This window comes from Notechis scutatus, chromosome 6, assembly GCF_049901735.1.
Source record: "Notechis scutatus isolate UNSWTSFEM ecotype Mainland chromosome 6, rNotScu1.2, whole genome shotgun sequence".
NCBI classification, from domain to species: domain Eukaryota; kingdom Metazoa; phylum Chordata; class Lepidosauria; order Squamata; family Elapidae; genus Notechis; species Notechis scutatus.
In genome coordinates, this window is record NC_142014.1 from 40,858,177 (window position 1) to 40,878,608 (window position 20,432).

The following is a 20,432-nucleotide window of genomic DNA, read 5'->3' on the forward strand; positions in this document are numbered from 1 at the left end:
ACATTGCTAAAGAAGGCAATGTCAAAGCACTGTTGCAAGAAAATTACATGGAAGTGTCCCTGTAGTTACCAGAAGTTCAGCTTCACTATTTCTCCCTTATTCTATTTTTATCGTCCTTTCACTCAAATGAGTTCTGAGAGCAGCTAATAAATTAAAAAACAAAAATATCCCAGATGTTAAAATGTAAATTAATATGGTAACGCTGATTAACAATTAAATTTGATGGCAAAAGCAGCAACTGAAACAGGGCATTCAGAAGCCTGTAAGTAATACAAAGAAAAGTACCCTTTCACATGCCATTTCGCTAAGACCCCAATAGTGAGTGTACCTTCAAAACATTATTCTGATAATTGTTATGTGTGGACAAGTTGGAATAAGAAAGCCATTCCCTCGGTTGTCAAATCCTAAACATTTAGATCTTTAAAGGTAAATGCCTCCAGTAAGCAACTAAGAACCAGTACAGATAGTTTCAGCATATACCATACATGTGATATTTGCAGTTTGGTGCTCTGCATTCCACTGCCAGGAGTTTGATCCTGACCAGCTCAAGATTGACTTATCCTTCTGTCCTTCTGAGGTTGGTAAAATGAAGACCCAGATTGCTGGGACAATATGCTGACTTTGTAAACCGCTTAGAGAGTTCTGTAAAGCACTATGGAGTAGTATATAAGTCTAAATACTATTGCCCTTGCTGTTTTTTAGTTATCAAATAATTACCTCATATTCATGAACTGTAACTTCCAAAGATTTTTCAAGGATAGTTGCAACCAGAATATATTACAGTAGTTAAAACAGACATAAAAAAGATGTGAAAGCTGTTGCCAAATGTTTCTCAGAAAGGATTGTGCCTGCTCCTTTAACTACACTGCTCAAAAAAATAAAGGGAACACAAAAATAAGACATCCTAGATCTGAATGAATGAAATATTCTTATTAAATACTTTGTTCATTACATAGTTGAATGTGCTGACAACAAAATCACACAAAAATTATCAATGGAAATCAAATTTAGCAACCCATGGAGGTCTGGATTTGGAGTTACACTCAAAATTAAAGTGGAAAAAAACAGGCTGATCCAACTGTGATGTAATGTCCTTAAAACAAGTCAAAATTAGGCTCAGTAGTGTGTGTGGCCTCGACATGCCTCCCTACAATACCAGGGCATGCTCCTGATGAGGTGGCGGATGGTCTCCTGAGGGATCTCCTCCCACCCCTGGACTAAAGCATCCCCCAACTCCTGGACAGTCTGTAGTGCAACATGGCGTTGGTGGATGGAGCAAGACACTGATGTCCCAGATGTGCTCAATTGGATTCAGATCTGGGGAATGGGCGGGCCAGTCCATGCTGACACACTCCAGCCACATGAGGTCTAGCATTATCGTGCATTAAGAGGAACCCAGGGCCAACCGCACCAGCATATGGTCTCACAAGGGGTCTGAGGATCTCATTACGGTACCTAATGGCAGTCAGGCTACCTTTGGAGAGCACACCCCACACCATTACTGACCCACTGCCAAACCGGTCATGCTGGAGGATGTTGCAGGCAGAAGAACGTTCTCCACGGTGTCTCCAGACCCTGTCACGTCTGTCACATGTGCTCTGTGTGAACCTGCTTTCATCTGTGAAGAGCACAGGGCGCCAGTGGTGAATTTGCCAATCTTAGTGTTCTCTGGCAAATGCCAAACGTCCTGCATGGTGTTGGGCTGTATGCACAACCCCCACCTGTGGACATCAGGCCCTCATACCACCCTCATGGAGTCTGTTTCTGACAGTTTGAGCAGCCACATGCACATTTGTGGCCCGCTGGAGGTCATTTTGCAGGACTCTGGCAGTGCTCCTCCTGTCCCTCCTTGCACAAAGGCGGAGGTAGCGGTCCTGATACTCGGTTGTTGCCTTCCTACGGCCTCCTCCACGTCTCCTGATGTACTGGCCTGTCTCCTGGTAGCGCCTCCATGCTCTGGACACTATGCTGACAGACACAGCAAACCTTGCTACAGCTCGCATTGATGTGCCATCCTGGATGAACTGGACTACCTGAGCCACTTGTGTGGTTTGTAGACTCCGCCTCATGCTACCACTGGAGTGAAAGCACTGCCAGCATTCAAAAGTGACCAAACCATCAGCCAGAAAGCATAGGAACTGAGAAATGGTCTGTGGTCACCACCTGCAGAACCACTGCTTTATTGGGGATGTCTTGCTAACTGCCTATGCTTTCCACCTGTTGTCTATTCCATTTGCACAACAGCATGTGAAATTGATTGTCAATCAGTGTTGCTACCTAAGTGGACAGTTTGATTTCTCAGAAGTGTGATTGACTTGGAGTTACATTGTGTTTTTAAGTGTTCCCTTTATTTTTTTGAGCAGTGTATAAATATTATGTGTTCCTTGCTACTGATGCCACCAATGATAGCTCCATCATTAAACCTGTTTTGATGGAATGAAACTGCATTTAAAAACAAATTGAATACCAATTCCAAAGTTCTGTTTCTTCTTAATCATCAACAGTTCCTTCTTGTTCTTCTTCTTTGACTTGGAACTTGCACATGAGCAGCAGTTCATGATCTGTTCCACAGTCATGTCTTTGATGATATAATTGAGCCCTTCCATCTCCTTTTAGCTATTGTGCAATCAAATTTATCCTTGTATACACACCTGGAAAATCCATGCATACAGGCATTATTTTGATGGTTTGAAGACAGTGTTAGCTGTGACAAAATCATTGGACTGGCAGAAATTGATAAAGTTGTTCTCCAGATTCATTTTGGTTTCCCAAGCCATACAATTCACCTATATTTTTCTATTTAATGTTTCCAACTTCCAGGCTCCAATCACAAGTAGCACAATTTGTTTGCATGTTCTGTGGATTTCAAATTGAACTTAAACTAAAGTCATCATATTAAAGGGTTGACTCCCAAAGTCTAATTATTGGATCATTGATTGCATTGTAGCCAAGTATATTTATTTCTATTGTCCTTCAGGCTATAAAAACAATGCTGTTAGTACTTTTTAATATCCTGAGTAGTAAACAATGTGATCTTTTCCCTGAAAGTGTCAAATCCTAATCCCATCTCAATTTGCTAATGCCTAAGATATCAATTTGCAGTTGTCTCATTTCATCTTCCACTGTTTTGAAATTTCCTGTGACTATCTTTCTTCCATTCCATATGCCTACTATAATTCTGTCTTTGCCCATTTTACATTGGTTAAGCTAATACTACAATTGTTAAATTAGTAACACAGTTGTTAAGTTTACAGTTTACTTTATTAATTAGCCCTTGGGCCATATCAAAGTGCAGAATTCCAGACACAAATTATTATTAAAATCTGATAAAAACCATTTAAAATGAAATTGGACACAATACAATTTAAAATGAAATTGGAATAAAATACAATAATTTAATATATAGATAAATAAAATATGATAAAATTATATTTCTGTATCACCCCTACAATCTTCCCTAATCAGTCCCACATATGCCGATCTCAACCGAACCAATTTGCTTAAGTACTGTGTTGTGTTAAATGTTATTTTCAGATTCTGGCCGCACATAAGGTAAATTGTTTTGATATGGGGGTCCCAATGGGTCATTCATTTAGTATACAGACCAAGGTACCTGTCTCTCACCCTCTTATACAAATAGGATGTGATCCAGGTCTTATGAAATAGGATATGATCCAGGTCTTCTACCTCTGCCGCTTTGCAAATGCAGAGATGTTCATTTTAGGGTATAGAATGTAATCTGCCATATTTGTTAAGTAGTTGTTAAGTGAGTCTGGCATCCCTATTGACTTTGCTTGTCAGAAGGTCACAAAAGATAATCACATGACCCTGAGATATTGCAGCTGTCATAAATATGAATAGTTCTCAATCATCTGAATGTACAGTAAATCACGTGACTGATCATGGGATTCTGCAACAGTAATAAATGTGAAAAATGGTCATAAACCAAAAATGGTTTCACTGCTGTTGTAACTTTGAATGATCACTAAATGAACTGTGGTAAGCTGAGGACTACCTGTATCTTGAAGGCTTTAATCTAGTTACAGCATAAACACCATTAGAACTCAGTTTACAAAAATCCTAAACTCGTACGATGTTGAGTGCCATATAATTTGAGGGACCCATTATCCAGCACTGTATCATTTTCGGTCCATATGTTTTGTGGGGCACACTGAAAGGAGAGAAATTAATAATTTAAATAGGCATTCAAGTGAGCTTCAATCAGTATATTTGCACTATATCACTCTTAGTTCTGTAGTAAACCAAGTAGCTGATTAAAATCTACCATGTCTAGAACAGGAAAACAGGCATTTGGGGTCAGTAACATTATTTGCCTGCATTGTATTCATATTCCACATAGGATTTAGAACTTTGATATTTTCACTGAAATGAAAAACTTCACAAGAAAATAAACAGCTGCATCCATTAAGAATTTGGTCAAACCATTTTTATTACGTTTTCATAACTGGAGAATGGCCCAGTTATGTTTGTATGGACTGCCGTTTTAAGACTAGATCATGTTCTGCCATGAACCAGAGATTGAAGATTTTTTTAAAAGCTTTTTTAAAAATGATCCTTGGGAACATAACAGTAGAGGGTCTCATGATTGTTAATCTTCAACATTTGTTCACCACATGGAATAGGAAAGTGAGAAAACAGGTCGGTTTTATATTTTATAAATGACAATGCAACAGGAAAGAAAGAATTTTGGAAAGAATTTTGAAAGAACATGACAACTCAATTTGAATGTAGCATACTCTGCCCTTTAATAATGCTGATAAGGGATTTCCCATAATACTTTCTGTGCCTTTGGTCTGTCCTCTTACTGTCTCATAAAATCATGAGACAATAGATACTTTATGTTACTTTACGTTATCAACTCTGAAAAATGCAGGAATCCAAATTAAAGGATCCCCATACAAATGGCTATCTAGCCTATATTTTAATATATCCAACAAAGGACAGTCCATTGCCTCCCTGTGTAATTTGTTCCACTGTCAAGCTGCTCTTAGTTTTTCTAATACCTTTTCTACTCTAACAGTCAATCAGAATCAGTCTTCCTGTAACAAAAATCCATTTTTCCAAGTCCTACATTCTGGAACAATAGAGTGCTATTATATTCTCTTTTGGAGTTCTTTTCAAGGTTAAAGATACCCTGCTTCTTCATTTTCTCTTCATAGTTTCAATCAATTTCCATTGCTTTTCTGAACATTCTCAAAGTGGGGTGCTTTGAGTTGGATACAATGTCCAAGATAGAGCTTGATCAACACAGAATAAAATGGAACTATTATCCTGGGTAATTTGTACTGTATACTGCATTTCTTTTTTCTTTTTCCTATCCACAGCACATTGCTGATTGAAACTGAATTTGTAATCAACTATTATTCTAAGATCTTTTCAAAATACATTATTACCAAGATGACACATGCATTCTTCATCCTGTATATATTTGGTTTCTGATTAGCTTTTCTTTTTCTCTTGTTAGATTTCGTTCCCCAAGCTACCTGGGGAATTCTGGAAGTTAAAGTCCACATATCCTAACGTTGTCAAGATAGAGAAACATTGCTCTAATATATATGTAATTTTATTTGAGTTTTATTTCCATCTTCTAGCATACTAACCTATCCAATTCATCTTAGATAAGCATTTGTTCCATCCTTTTTAAGTCATTAATAAAAATGTTAAAGGTGGAATCAAGTGGCATCCAGTCATATTTAAGTTGCTTACCAATCAGAATATTTGAAGAACTTTGTCGAATGATGAAATACAGTATTCAGCATTCCCACAATCTACTAAAGAACTTACCCAATCAAAAACAGAATAATTTAATCTGAAAAGAGGCACTGAATGACCTATAGTTTCTCCTGAATCTTGTGTTTCACCTTTTAAAAGTTAAGGCACAACAGTTTGCCAAGATTTCTCAAAGAGATTACATATATACATATTATAATTCAGAGAGATCATCAACATATTTCTTTAGAACTCGAGGATGCAATTCATCTCACTTATAAACTCAAGGTGAAAATTTATTTCCTATGTCTAGGATTCTCAAGCTTCAAACTTTTTTCTTCATCCTCCTCTAATAATTTATTAACAAACGCCTGGTAAAACACCTACGCCTTTCATTCGAGAAGACAAATCTAATCTGGGAATTGAGTTGCTCTATCTTTTTTTAACTATTTAATCTGATTTTGCCACCTTTCCAAGCACCAAGTAAATTGGTTCTCTTCTATTGTGAGAAGTAAAATAAAGACCCTCTAGCAGTGTAAATAGAACTAAAGTAACGGGTGGGCTGCTATGGTTCGCAATGGTTTGAGCAAACCAGTATGAACGATGATTGGCCCCACCCATCCACCCCTGCCCTAATCTGCCCTATATTTCCGTGTTTTGAAGCTCAGTTAAGGCGCATGCTCAGCTGCTGTACACGCTCACCAAACTGGTTGTGAAACCATAGAATCCCACTACTGTAAAGTATGGATGTGCCTTCTTTATGTATTAGTTTGTTTAACATGCAAATGAAGACCACCAAAATACTAATATGAAAAAAAAGTTTATTAATTTAAAAATTGTGCATGCTAAAGTGAACAAGCTTGAAGTAGACTGTGAGTTCTAGTCCTACCTTAGGCATGAAGCCAACTGGCTAACTTTGGACAAATAATTCTCAATCTTTGGAAGCACACAATTGCAAACCACTGCCAAAATGTTACCAGAATGCTGTAGAAATGTGACCAGGTAACTTACAAAATTCAAGAATGAATGAATGAATCAATGAATGAATCAATGAACGAATGAACAAGCAACAAGGAAGCATGCGCACACATACTTGAGCAGAACTGAATAGAAGTAATTCATTCATAAGCCAGTTTGGAAAAGTAATTAAAGGCAAAGGCTAAAAAATAGGACCTTCTTTATGAGTTTTAGCCCTAGACCAGGGCTAAATATACCAGGGCAATATAAAAAATATTGACATGATTTGTTTATACAGAGACAATGAATCAGAAATCAAATATATGAAGGAAAAATGAATGTACAAGAGGGAGGAAAAGAGTTAGAAAGTTGTGGTTGCATGAAATTCAGGAGGTTCCCAAAAAGGGACAGATAGGAAATTTAAAGAACAAAGCACAATGCATAACACAATTATGTATGAATGAAAAGCAGGAATAATTTGCAAGGACAGAAACAATTGCAGAACTGTAGTAACTTGAGTTGATGTAAACTTGTTTTAACTATAGTTCTACATTTACTTTTTCACTTAGTATTTTTGATCATTTTCTGTTTCTGCATAATACAGCCTATCCTTAAGTGAATATTATGGTAGATATAAGTGGGATATTCTGACTGTCATAGCATTCTCTCAGTCACATGATCAGAGTTTGGGAACTTGACAACTGGCAGATATTTATGACAATTGCAGCATCACAAGATTAAATTGTTGCCATTTGCAACTCCTCAGCCAACTTCCAACAAGCAAAATCAATGGAGAAATCTGGATTCACTTAGCAATCCAGTTATTCACTTAACAACCACAGTTTAAAAAAAGGTCATAAAATGACTGCATCGCTTAGCAACAGAAGTTCTAGTCCCAATTGCAGTCATAAGTCAAGAAACAAGACTTTTACACAATTTAAGTGTTAGCGCAGGCACAGATAGTTGTATGGATAATCAAAAGATCAATACAATAATAAATTAATAATATATTTAAAATAAAAAATATGACTAAAAGAAAATTAAATACCACTTATATAGTATTTTGAACTGGAGAAACCAAAAATATTATTCCTGTAATCAGTCTATCTTTATTTCTGAACCAATTTGGAAGCAAAATAATGGCAGTATCTTTATTAGAATCTAATATTACTTTCTGACAAATAGTAGTAAATCACTTATTTTACTTTTTGATAGGATTTTAATAAAGTTCCCCTGAGATGCTCAAGACTTCCCTGTGCTTCCCTGTAATTATTATAGAACATGATTATAGACAGTGTCTGGTATTTTGCAGTATTATGAATGTGATAAGTTACTAAATTGCATAGAGAATTAAATTTGCAGCTGTGGGACTGTGACAATATATTTCATTAGTTTATTTTCCTCCTATATTTTCCTTTTCTATTCAATTTTTCAGTATTCACATTATCAGATTCTTATTTTTAAAAGAACTTTAAAAAAATCTTTGAAAGGGCCATGAGATTTATATTTCTGATGTTCTTATTTGAATTCTTACTTAAATTAAACGTATCTACCAACATGGCTAGAAAAATAGTTGTTGGTGAAGGACTGGGAAATTTTCATTTTCTAAAACTGAGCAGTCTTAAGCAAATCCCTATAGAAGACGCTGGATATCTCCCTTCAAAGGACAACGATGGGAGAGATCTGTAAGTCACTCTAGTCTTCTCTGTCTCTTAGAATTTTCCATATTTAGAAAAACAAAAGAGTCATCCTCTTGTCCTATGGAAGGAATTCCACAGCCAAAGCACCAAGATGACTTATTTTTCTAGTCACAAGCCTACTAAAGAACTGTACTCATCTTCTGTTAGATGCAGTCAAATTAAGAAAAAAATCTATCAGTATTGACACTATAATTTTTCTTTTACTGATAATGTTCTTCTTACCTATCCATTTGTCCTTCCTTTATTTCCAATCCAGTGATTCCTCTTTTCAGCTGCTAGAAAATGCAAAACCAGGACTAATCTTATATAAAGATTGAGGTTGGAATTCCATCTTCTATTTTCCTTTTGCCTCAAAATATATTCATGTTCTCTGGTAAACTCCTAATAATTTAAGCCATGTTAGAGATAGAAAAAGCCAAAATACCAAATGTCAACAGATGGGATTGGGAAATAATCTGGGTGGTATTTGTTTATTTTCTGACAAACTGGGGTTGAGAAAGAGGGTAAGGTTGAAGGTCAGCAGGTTGGCTTAAAAGTTTACTGTGGAACAAGATCTGCTATCCCCTCAGCTAAATTGTGGCCTCACTATCCCTCTGTCTGATTATCAGAACATCCTTTATATGCTGATACCAAAGAGACAGTCTTAACAAACTGTTACATTCAATATTGTTCTGCTCTGATTTAATTATTCTATGTTCTGTTTAAAGTTTTTCCATCTGAAACAGCGGGAAGGATTAATGCTGTGGCTGGAACTTGGCCAGATCCCTAAACAGACAGATAAGACTCCTACAGAAGCAATAACAGTCTTTCCATTTACTTTAATGGCAGTTGGTTCTGGAACTACGAGCATTATAACTGATGCTAAACTTGTGAAATGACTCCATAGCTTTTTTGATGATTGAATTGAATGGTTTATGACTTCATTATGTATAACTAAATTCTTGTACCGTCTCAATCCCTATGATACATGATTAAACAATCTGCATTGTGATGTATAGGAATACAGTTGATCAAAATTATTTATGAAAATACCATACTTAATAATTGGGTATTGGGAAGTAGTTCATTATTCATTAAAATGCAAAAAAAATCTTAATCCAAATAAATATCTTTTTTGAATTGAGCCTATCTACAAGTAATTTCATATCTTCAGCAACGTGCTTCCCTGGTAAAAATATAGCAGTGGTTTGTCATTGTCTTTTTCTGAAAATTGTTTCATTGTGGGAGATTTGTGTTTTTAATTTGCCCTTGCTTCCTCTAGTGATGAGGAAGGATAGCATGTTGTTTTCTTTTTCACTTGTCACTTTATTCCTTTGAAGATGTTGATTGTTTCATGCATTATCTCTAGTTGTCCCTTTTCTATTATGATGAAGGTTTCATCTACATACCCAATTCTTACTTTTGGTTGTATGTATGGCAGTGCCATTGTTTTTAGATGCTGCATTACGGTTTATACTGAGTCCTAAGAGTTGTGATCCTGTGGGTATTTCTCTGATTTATTGGTATATTTGTCCATGAAAATAGGTGGTAAATTGATGAGATCTATGACTCTGGGAATTTTGATCTTAATGTATTTAGTTATTTCATGTATGTTATACATGCTACCACTAGATTGTTTTGCTTGTTCTAGATCTATGAATGTAAAGAGTGCATTTAACTTTATATTGTAAGGTAGCCTTATCAAATAGCTTAACAAACGGATTTTAATAAATAGCAAAAAGTAATGTTTACCAATGGATAATTGTAGGGATTAAAATGAAAATCATTAAAAGTTTGTCATAAAAATCTCATTTATCAATTCTTACATACAATTTTAAAGCTTTATATAATCAAATGATATTATTAGTTTAGTTAAAAATGAGATATGTACTATTAATTTTTGAAAACAACATGCTTTTATATGCTGACATTATCCAGATTATTTTACTTCAGAACTACAGATAAATCATTTTAACTTTAGCTGGAACATATGTTAAACTGATATCAAAATTATATTTTCAGATTGGATGAATGGATCTTAAAATTGGTATTTTGTGTAACCGGAGAAAAGAAATTTACTATGGCACACCCTCCCCCAAACTTCACATATGAAATGTCTAATCCTTATATGATGCTGCCAATTAAGATTCCATTAATGTATATTACTAGGATCTGAGTTGGCAGCAACATAGTGAGGATTTTGAAATCATGAAAATCTTAATTTTAATTTGTTTTACATAATTCTTAAGAAATCAGTTTATTTTAATACTATTTTAATCTGTTTCATTTTTATAAATGTCTGAATTTTCTGTATCTTTATTACACTATAAGATGCTCAGTTGCCTCAGACCATGGGATTGGCAGCAAATACATTTAAAAATAAAAATAATAAATGTATAATGATTGTAAAAAAATGACATCTATACTTACAAACATCGGAAGGAGAATTAGGTTTAAGCTTCTTTATTTTCTATGATTTTCTCTATTTTGCAATCCCACCAGTTCTTGCTTGCAGACAAATGGTATTTCTTGCAGATCTTTTAATGGACCATTATCATTACTTTGTTATTTTTTATATTAATCTGTGTAATCTTCTTGAGCAGTTTACCAGATGGTCCACTGTTTCTTCAGGTTTTTTGCAAGGCGCCACTTACTGTCTATTGCTACCTTCTCAATTCTAACTTTTTGTGTATTTTTTCTTAAGGTTTGGTCTTGTGCAGTCAGAAGGGGCCCCTCTGACTCTTTCTTTAACTTTCCTGTTCTTAGCCATTGCCAGGTCTTGTAATTATCTGCTTTGCCGATTATTATTTTTTAATGTACTGGCCATGTAATATTTTGTCTTCCCATGCCTCTTTTCTGTTCTTCATTTGGTCAGTTTGGTCTCTTCAGTAGTCACTAAGGCTTCCTGGTATGCTAGTTTCAGTGTATCTTCTTCACTATCCTCCAGATATTCTTCCAATACTCTCTTTTCTTCTTCAACCGTTTGATGTACTTGCAACATTCCACACCTTCCTATTTTCATTGATAGAGTCTATCAATATTATTACATGGATGAAGGGTGTGATTCATAATCGTTATTATATATACAACATGTGAAATCACAGCTCTAGTAGTAGAAAATTGGCTGCATTTTTTCCTATCAGAAATTGAAAATTCCATGGAAAACAGTTTGAAAAATCTGTGTGTAAAGTTTTGCCAGTACTGGTTCAGCAAAACCTTTGAATAAGCTCTTTGCTGGGTAGTATGGAATCTGATATGATATTCTACTCTTGTCCATGTGACATCTACTTTCAAGGAGCTGGGGAATATGTGAAAAATATACAGAGAATTGTATCTACAAAGCTAAAGTTTCAAGCTGAAACCTGGCAATATTAATATTCTCTGAATGATTTACTAGTCATTTTGTTATCTCTTAGTTCCCACTTATTATCAAAGTATTTTTAAATTAAACTGAAGTGATTCAGGTAATTTTGCCTCTAAATCTCAAAGCACAAAGTCAAATTAAACCATGCCTTCTCAAATCATAATTCTCAACATTAAATAAGAGGGATGCTACTTTGGATACTCTTAACATGTAACATATATAACCAGGGGTGGGCTTCAAACATTTTAGCAATGGGTTCTCTGTCCAGTTGCTGGGTGGGCGTGGCCATGGTGGGCATGGCCTAGTGGCCTCCTGCACCACAGTGGGGAGGTGTTTTTGCCCTCCCCGGGTTCCAGAGGCTTTCCTCAAGCCTCTGGGAGGGTGAAACCAGCCTCCCTAGGCTCCAGGGGCTCTCTGGAAGCTGTAAATGGGCCCATTTCTAGCCTTCCCAAACTTCCAGGAGGCCTGTTTTTTGCTCTCCCCGATCCTCCACATGTGCCCTGCACTTACCTGCATCCCAAACAGGCCATATGAGGACTCGTGGGAGGGTAAGGATGGGGTGGAAGGGGCCAGCCAGGAGTGGGATTTGGGGGTTCTCCAAACTGCACAGAATCTTGGCTAGGGGCTCTCCAAATACCTGTGAACCCCCAGCAGCCCACCCCTGTATATAATGTGCCAGCAGCTAGAGTACAATAGTGGAAATGGAAAACCATCCTTTCACCCATAATTGTGATCTGTCCAATTTCAACTGACTGGCCATTGTGAAAGACAGACAGGTCCTAAATTCTGATCAGAATAACAGAATTGGTAGGGACCTTGGAGGTCCAACTCCCCTGCCCCCACTCTATAGCAGGAAACTCTATAGCATTTCAGGTAACTCTATAGCATTTCACTGTCTCAAATCTAAGAACAAATGATGTGACCCATTTAAAAATGAAGTTTGCACATTTCTAAATCTTATTTTGCTTTTTCTCCTCAATCTTTGGCTGAATATAATAATCTGATCGTTATATTCAAAACCTTTATATCCAACATGCGAGTATCTTTATATTCTAAATCAGGGGTGTCAAACTCGATTTCATTGAGGGCCTCATCAGGGTTATGTTTGACCTGCCCGGCCAGGAGGGCATGGACAGAATGGAGTGGGCATGGCCCTCAGAGCTCAGGGGGGCGGCATGTGGGTCCCGTTTTCAGCCAGGATGGCCTCCTGCAACTCTCAGTCAGTGAAAACAGAACTCAGGTGAGTCGCATCTGAGCTCTGTTTTCGCTGGCAGAGGTACCGTATGCCAATCCTTCATTGTTTCCAGGGTGGCCTGTGGGCCTTGAGTTTGACATCCCTGTTCTAAATCTTCAAGAAAGAATTCAACATTTCATTGCCTATAGAGGAAAAAAACTGACAAGTTTTTCTGGTAAATTATGTTTTAATAGCTGCTGATTGTTTCTAACACAATTATTTAAAATTTGACTTAGATATCTAAATCAGGCAGTTCGGCACTTGCAGCACCAGAAACCTTGTTGTATAATCATATAATTATAATGACAAATGTTGAAATAATTTGGAAAGTTCATGTTTCCTGAATGATGTTCAAACCAAGATAAATTCTTATTATTCAGTATGTTTTATATTCTGTATGTTCTACTCAGATGAAATGCATACAAACATGTGGTTAAGGACAACCATACATAAAATATATGTTTGGGGATAATATGCCACAAAACTAATTATTTTGGTTGCAAATGTGCGAAAGAATAAATGTGCATTCAAAATGCATCTTAAGGGAGATACATGCCTGAAACAGTATAAATTTTTCTGTTGGTGTTTTTAAAAGGTTTAGCAAAGTAATGTGGAAATAGGCTGAAACAAAGCAATCAAACAGTGCTTGGCTGAAATCAGAGTGCTTCACCATCAAAGCATTCAACTGTTCTAAGATCTTAATGGCTGAAGCCCAGCAGGACAGAAATGAAGTTGAAGGGATGTGAATGTTTTCTGTCCTTTTTCATTTTTGAAAAATCTTCCCCTTGGATGCAATAGGAAAGGATATATTTAAGTATGTTGTCAAGCTGATATAATTGTATTTTGGTTTAGGGGTGAGACTGAGGATTTCAATTGCTCTGTGGAGGCCAATCCAACTTTTTTGGACTGTTCAAAATATCCTATCCTGTCCTTTCCAAAATATCCTAACTTAACTTTTACCTTTCCTGTCCTTCAGATTTGAACTTTGGTGTGTAGCTTTAGAGAGAGAAGCATATCCTGTAAGCCCTGTTCAACACTGTGAGAAATGAAGCAAAGCCCAAAATTAGCCTCCGTACTAGTACTTCCTTCCTGTAAATGAAGCCACACAAGTTTTCAATACATTAATTTTGTGCTTTGTGTGAAAAGCAATTATCCCTGAGGAAAGCCAGCAACTAAGTGAACCACAATGGAATACTCTGGCCCCATAAAGTACATATGTCTCTGACCAAATACATGGCTCTTCATTCAAGCCAGCCTGCTGAATATGCAGGTTTTTAATGTAATGGAACAAATATGATTCCCACACAAGTACCCTCATACAATGCAAGCATATTTTATATTCTGAGATCCAGCTCTTTATATGCTCCTTTTTCTTGATGTTCTATTCAGACATCCCTTTCTAGTGTTTTGCAGATTATTTTTGAGAAAAAGTTCAGAGGTATTTGTTGGATAAATACCTAATGAGGCCTTGGCAAAACTTAAAAACTAAGGCCCAACCTTACTCTCTTGACTAACTCTAAATAAGCATGAACATTCTTGGCTAGGAGTTTAGGGATGTGGAATTCTTTTCACCAATTGTGAGAAGAAAATCTATTCATTTTCTGATATAAAGGCTAACTGTGAGAAATGGCAGCAATATTAATTCTCATTTCTCTCTAGCATCATCCCAAGGCCATGGTAAATAAGCAAATGATCCCCAGAAGCTATTTTCCCAGCTTCTTTAGCCTATTTCCATTTTTTCCCATTCTTTCACTTTCAACAGAATTTCTTCTAGTTTGTCACAGTAATCCTTGAGTTTCAGATTCCATAAATGATGAGCAGGTGTTATATTTATTGACACATAGAACAAAGTATTAAAATTAAAATAGCATTAATGATTAATGATATAATTGTTTATTTTCACTGCTGCTTTGTATATTGATTCATTAAAAATGATACTGCCCAAATCCACACATCCAGAATTATTCTATATCAACCTAAGTTAATATTATAATTAGTGTTGCAGCAAAATGAAGTAATAATGAATAAATTTTAACATGCATAAATATTTCAATTTGTAAAGAATTCTTAAGCTTTCTGGTTCCTTCTCTCTAGTCAGTCAGTCAATCAGTCAGTCAGTTAGTTAGTTATATAGCCAATTTATTTTACAGATATATTGAGACATAGAAGGAAAACCACCTGGGAAACCTAGGGCTGTAGATTAGATTAGGTAGTCAACAAAATTGAGAAGACAAAGTCAAGCACCTCCGTATTATTGCCAATAACATTATGTGGATGTGTTCATGCAACCTCAGATATTGAGCTTACTCAACAGAGAGTGATTATATTGTACTAATATGTCTCAAGTGTGGTCTGAGACTCTGGGAATCTCCAAAGGCCCTCTCATGAATTGGCAAATTATTTGCCAGCCTATATTTAGAAATAATCCCATCAAACATTCACACGAAGCACGAATGGCAATGGAATCCAGTAAATATTGACAATATATCCCAGAGGTCTCCAAACCTTGTGACTTTAAGACTTGTGGATGGCTGGGGAATTCTGGGAGTAGAAGTCCACAACTCTTAAAGTTGCCAAGTTTGCAGATCCTTAATATAATCCATAACAACAAAAACTCTTTTGGGATGCTCTTATCATTTTTATAAGTGGGAAAAGGTCTCAAGAGAAACACTGCTTTATACCAGTGAATTTATTTTATACAGATGTATAGACAGTTTTACCATCTTTTATGGTAGGGTTGGGTGTGTGTGTGTGTGTGTTTGAGTGTTTGAGTTGAGTTAATTTCCAGTTTTTCATAAATATAACATAACTAATTTGAGATTATTTGAGAAAAGTGAAAACTACTGCAGTTATAAATGAATAAATGCTGTGACCAAGAGAATACTTGAATTTTATGTGGCTTTGTTTGCATTTCTTCCCGAGAACCAAGAAAAAAAGACAGGTTGCTTACAGTTCCATTTACAATAGCAGACCCATGTTTAATTAAATCAAAATTATTAAATAGTTGATATATTAGGGCTATATGGGGTAATTATATAAGAGCTTGTAAGTAATTGCTTTTGATGCAAAAACCTAGCTATCACTTTTTTTTGCAAGTAAACTGACATTAACTAAAGAGGTAGCTATGTTATTGCTTATTTCCTAATAAAAACTTGGTTAGAGGTAATCAATAATTATTTTAATCTGTAACATCAGCAGGAACGTATATACAAAAAAATATAGACTAAGCAATACAAAACCTTAAGAATAAAAATGAGAACATAATTTTCAAGATAGAGTAAAAAGACAGGAAAATAATATTCAGTAAACATTATTGAACATTATTAGCAACGATGGGCTCAGAAAACTAATATCCATCCAGAAATTCATATTTTCCTTCTCATCACCTTTAAAGCCCTATGGCACAGGGACAGATTATCTGTAGAACAACTTTCCCTAAGGACGTCTACCTGTCCTACCAGTTCTAGTCCCTTCCCCAAATTTTGCCACCTAATGGGAGCTAGGAAGCATGTCTTTTCTGTGAACAGCCCCTGCCCTTTGGAGCACTCTGTCCCCAAAGATCGCAAGATCGCTGCCCTCCTAGCTTTCCATAAAGCTTTGAAGACCTGGCTTTCCTCTCAAGTACTGGGGTAAGAGGAGGTGATTTTTGTCATTTTTAATGTGTTTAGTTTTATAGTTTTAATATGGCTTTTATGCTGTTTTAATTTTTGATTGGAAGCTGCCCAGCTATATAAATGTTTTAAATAAATAAATAATTCAGAGCAGTTTGCCTGCTACTTTAAACTTAAAGAGGGTTTTTGTTATCCTCTTAAGGAAACAAGATCAAGTTTCTCCTGAAATATCTTTAAATTTTAACAAGAAGCTACCCTCCTACTGAGTTTAAAATAGAAGATTGTTTTAATCAGCAAGTAAAATTTATCTGTATTCCATGGATTTTTTTTCAAGAGGTCCTGGTGTTTCATTTACATTAGCATACTGATCTATATGGCTATGCATATTATCTCACATCTTGTTGTCAGTAAGCATATTTTCTATATACTGTATCATACTGAGTAGTATGATCTAAACATTAATTCATGTGTTTCCAAAAACTGCACTCAATTCAATATTTATTTAAAAAAAAATCTTGTAATATATCGAGAAGCTGAGATTCAGAGAAGAGAGGAGGGATTCTAAAAGAGATGGCGATGCAAAATTCACGTTAAATGGATAAGCAACAAAGTTAGTCCAAGATATTTTGTTGCCTTGGAACAGTAAATGGTACCTCACCGTCAGTCACTCAAATTGAGGTATTTAGTATTAGCACTCATTCAGAAACATAAAGAACAGAAAGGAATGGATTTTGCAAGCACAACATTTATTTATTTATCAAATTTATACATGTCCTGTCTATCTAAGTGACTCTGGCAGTTTACAAATAAAAACCATAAAGTTTATAAAAATAGACAAAGATAAAAACAAATTTAAAAAGATAAAAGAACAGTGGGAGCGCCCTTAAGCCACCAACCACCTCCAGATTTACATTAAGAGCAGTGGTGGGATTCAAACATTTTTTACTACCGGTTCTGTGGGCATGGCTTGGTGGGCCTAGCAGGGGAAGGATACTGTAAAATCCCCATTCCCTCCCCACTCTTGAGGGAAGGTTACTACAAAATCTCCATTCCCTCCGCACTTCTCTAACCTGCTTTCCAGCTCTGTTCTTCTGTGCAGAGCAACAAAAGAAGACCCAGCCGATCAGCTGGGACTCGGGAGGCAGAGAATAGATGGGGGCGGGGCCTGTCAGAGGTGGTATTTGCTGTTTCTCCGAACTACTCAAAATTTCCACTACCAGTTCTCCAGAACTGGTCAGAACCTGCTGAATGCTACCTCTGATTAAGATGCTAGTTTAACAGATAGATCAACAGAGTTAGAAGGGACCTTGTACGGTAGGTCATCTAGTCCAACCTCCCACCCAAGCAGGAAACCCTACACTATCTCTGACAAATGGCAGTCCAATCTCTTCTTAAAAATCTCCAGTGATGAAGCTCCCACAAAGGCAAGCTGTTCCATTGGTTGATTGTTCTCACTGTCAGAAAATTTCTCCTTATTTCTAGGTTGAATCTCTCCTTGTTCAGTTTCCATCCATTATTCCTTATCTGGCCTTCAGGTGCCTTGGAAAATAGCTTGACCCCTTCCTCTCTGTGGCAGCCTCTCAAATACTGGAACACTGCTATCATGTCTCTCCTGGTCCTTTAGACTAGCCATGCCCAGTTACTGTAACTGTTCTTCATACGTTTTAGTCTCCAGTCCCCTAATCATCTTGGTTGCTCTTCTCTGCACTTTTTCTAGAGTCTCAACATCTTTTTTATACTGTGGTGACCAAACTGGATGCAGTATTCTAGGTGTTCTCTTACTAAGGCTTTAGTACCTTACTTGTCTTGATTGTATCCCTCTGTTAATGCAATTTAGGATTGCATTGGCTTTTTCAGCTGCCGCTGCACACTGCTAGCTCATATTTAATTGGTTATCCACTAAAACTCCAAGATCCCTCTCACACTTACTCTTTTAAGCCTAGTTTCACCCAATCTATATTTGTACTTTTGTTTTTTCTTGCCTAAGTGTAAGACTTTACTTTTCTCTATATTGAGTTTCAGTTTGTTAGACAGGACCCAATGTTCAAATCTATCAAGATCCATCTGGTTGACAGAGTCAGGTCTTAACACTCCTCCAACAGGTAGAAGAATGGGGGCCAATCTTGCCTCGGGGCAAGATGTTCCATAGGTCAGGGGTGAAGGCAGAGAAAGCTCTCTTCCTTGATTCTGCCAGTCTAACCAAAAAGGATATATTGGTCAATGGTATTGAAAGCTGCCAAAATGGTTAAGAAGAGCCAAGATGGATGTACTACCAGAACCAGTGCTATTTCTGTCCCATATCCAGGCATGAATCCTCTTAGGAATTTGTGCAGATAATGATGGTACAGTGGTACAGATAATCCAGGAACTCTTGGAGCTGTAGCATCACCACTTACTCAACCATCTTTCATAAAAAGGAAAAGTGAGAAATAGACAATTTTTCTGAATTATCTATAACAATGGGGTCCAGAGATGGTTTGTTAAGAAAATGATGAACCAATGCCACTTTAAAAGGACCCAGTCCCTCAAGGATAGGTTAATCATTGCTTGGACCTACTCATGTGTCATCTCCCAGGTGGCCTTGACCAGTCAGGAGGGACATGTATTTAGTTCATAGGTGGATGTACTTACAGTTCCAAGGACTCTACTATTTTTCATTGTCTTATTATAGTTCACTTCTAAATCAAACAAATAGGAAAAAAGCAGTCTTCTTGTTGGGCTCTGGAGATGATCTAAGTTTGCAGTTGATTAGTTTTCATTAATGAGATTAAATGATGCCTTTTGTCTCCAGAAGCTAATGCAAACAAAATCCATTTATCACCCTGGCAGTAGTTCCTGCAACAAAGTTAATGACCTCTACTGTTCTACTATCAAGGCAGTCTGAAATTATGCTTTTTGTGCAGAAAAGCCAAATCCTGCAATCAATCATTGTTGACATAATAATACTGTTAAATACTTTGGAATGGAAAGTAAAGCACCTGGCCATTATCTTTAAATGCATCTCGGAAATGGTTTTCTTTGTGTTTATAGAACAACCCTTTTATGTTAGTCTAGGAAGGTGGCATTCTTTGCAGCATGAAATAGCTGAAAATACTTGTCAACGGAGAAGTTCCTGCTTAAGTGCTTAATGTGTGTATGGGGCAGGGATAGATGGACAGATAGATTAGATAGTAAGAGATATATAATTTATTTCCCAAAAGTGTAATGGTATTTATTTCTTGTATCAGTTTTTTGGTGCCGAGTGACTCATCTAATAGAATTTCTTCCTTGCTTCTCTTTTCAATTCAGAAGATATACTTAAATCATATCTTCAGTGACAATTCACTTTGTGCCAAAAAGCTTTCAAAAGCACTCAATATTAGCAAGGTGTTTGGGAAGTAGCATTGTTCAGCATCAGAAATCTGAGTCTTTTGTCATTCTCCCACTTTGCCAATCTGGTGACTTTCATTCTTTGTAGTGACCTTGTTTGAAAGATGAGCAAAAATCCTGCTACCTTTTTCTTGTTGTTGTAGTAGTTGTAGTTGTAGTTATAGTGACATGTCTCACAAATTTTAATTTGAATAATCTCATAATGTAAAATTGAGTCTGCATAGTACACATGTGATTAAAGGCTTCCCCTTGTTTAATTTAATGAGTTTGATTGCATGTCCTGAGAGCTTTTTTTTTTTTACATTGTTGACCTGACCCCCAAAAAATTCTGGCTTGTGGCTGTATGTTCCATAACTAGATGTTCTCTTTCAAACAAAAAAAAATGAATTTTTTAAATTAAGCATTTAATTGTGATACTACAATGAAAAAATAGCATAATGTCAATATTTATTTCAATCCAATTAAGGCAGATGTAGTTCCCTCTTTGG

At 36.3% G+C, this 20,432-nt stretch overlaps 1 protein-coding gene and 1 long non-coding RNA gene across 4 annotated transcripts in view; one reads left to right on the forward strand and one right to left on the reverse strand.

The window, feature by feature from the left end:
* The window catches only part of LOC148130184 (uncharacterized), a 61,890-nt gene extending 53,083 nt beyond the window's left edge, over window positions 1–8,807 (reverse strand). For both annotated transcript variants that reach the window (XR_015750067.1, XR_015750068.1), the window contains exon 1: window positions 8,610–8,807. This is a non-coding gene — a long non-coding RNA (uncharacterized LOC148130184). The remainder of the gene's footprint in view (window positions 1–8,609) is intronic.
* The window catches only part of SYT1 (synaptotagmin 1), a 235,727-nt gene that overhangs the window by 122,780 nt on the left and 92,515 nt on the right, over window positions 1–20,432 (forward strand). The window lies entirely within an intron of this gene.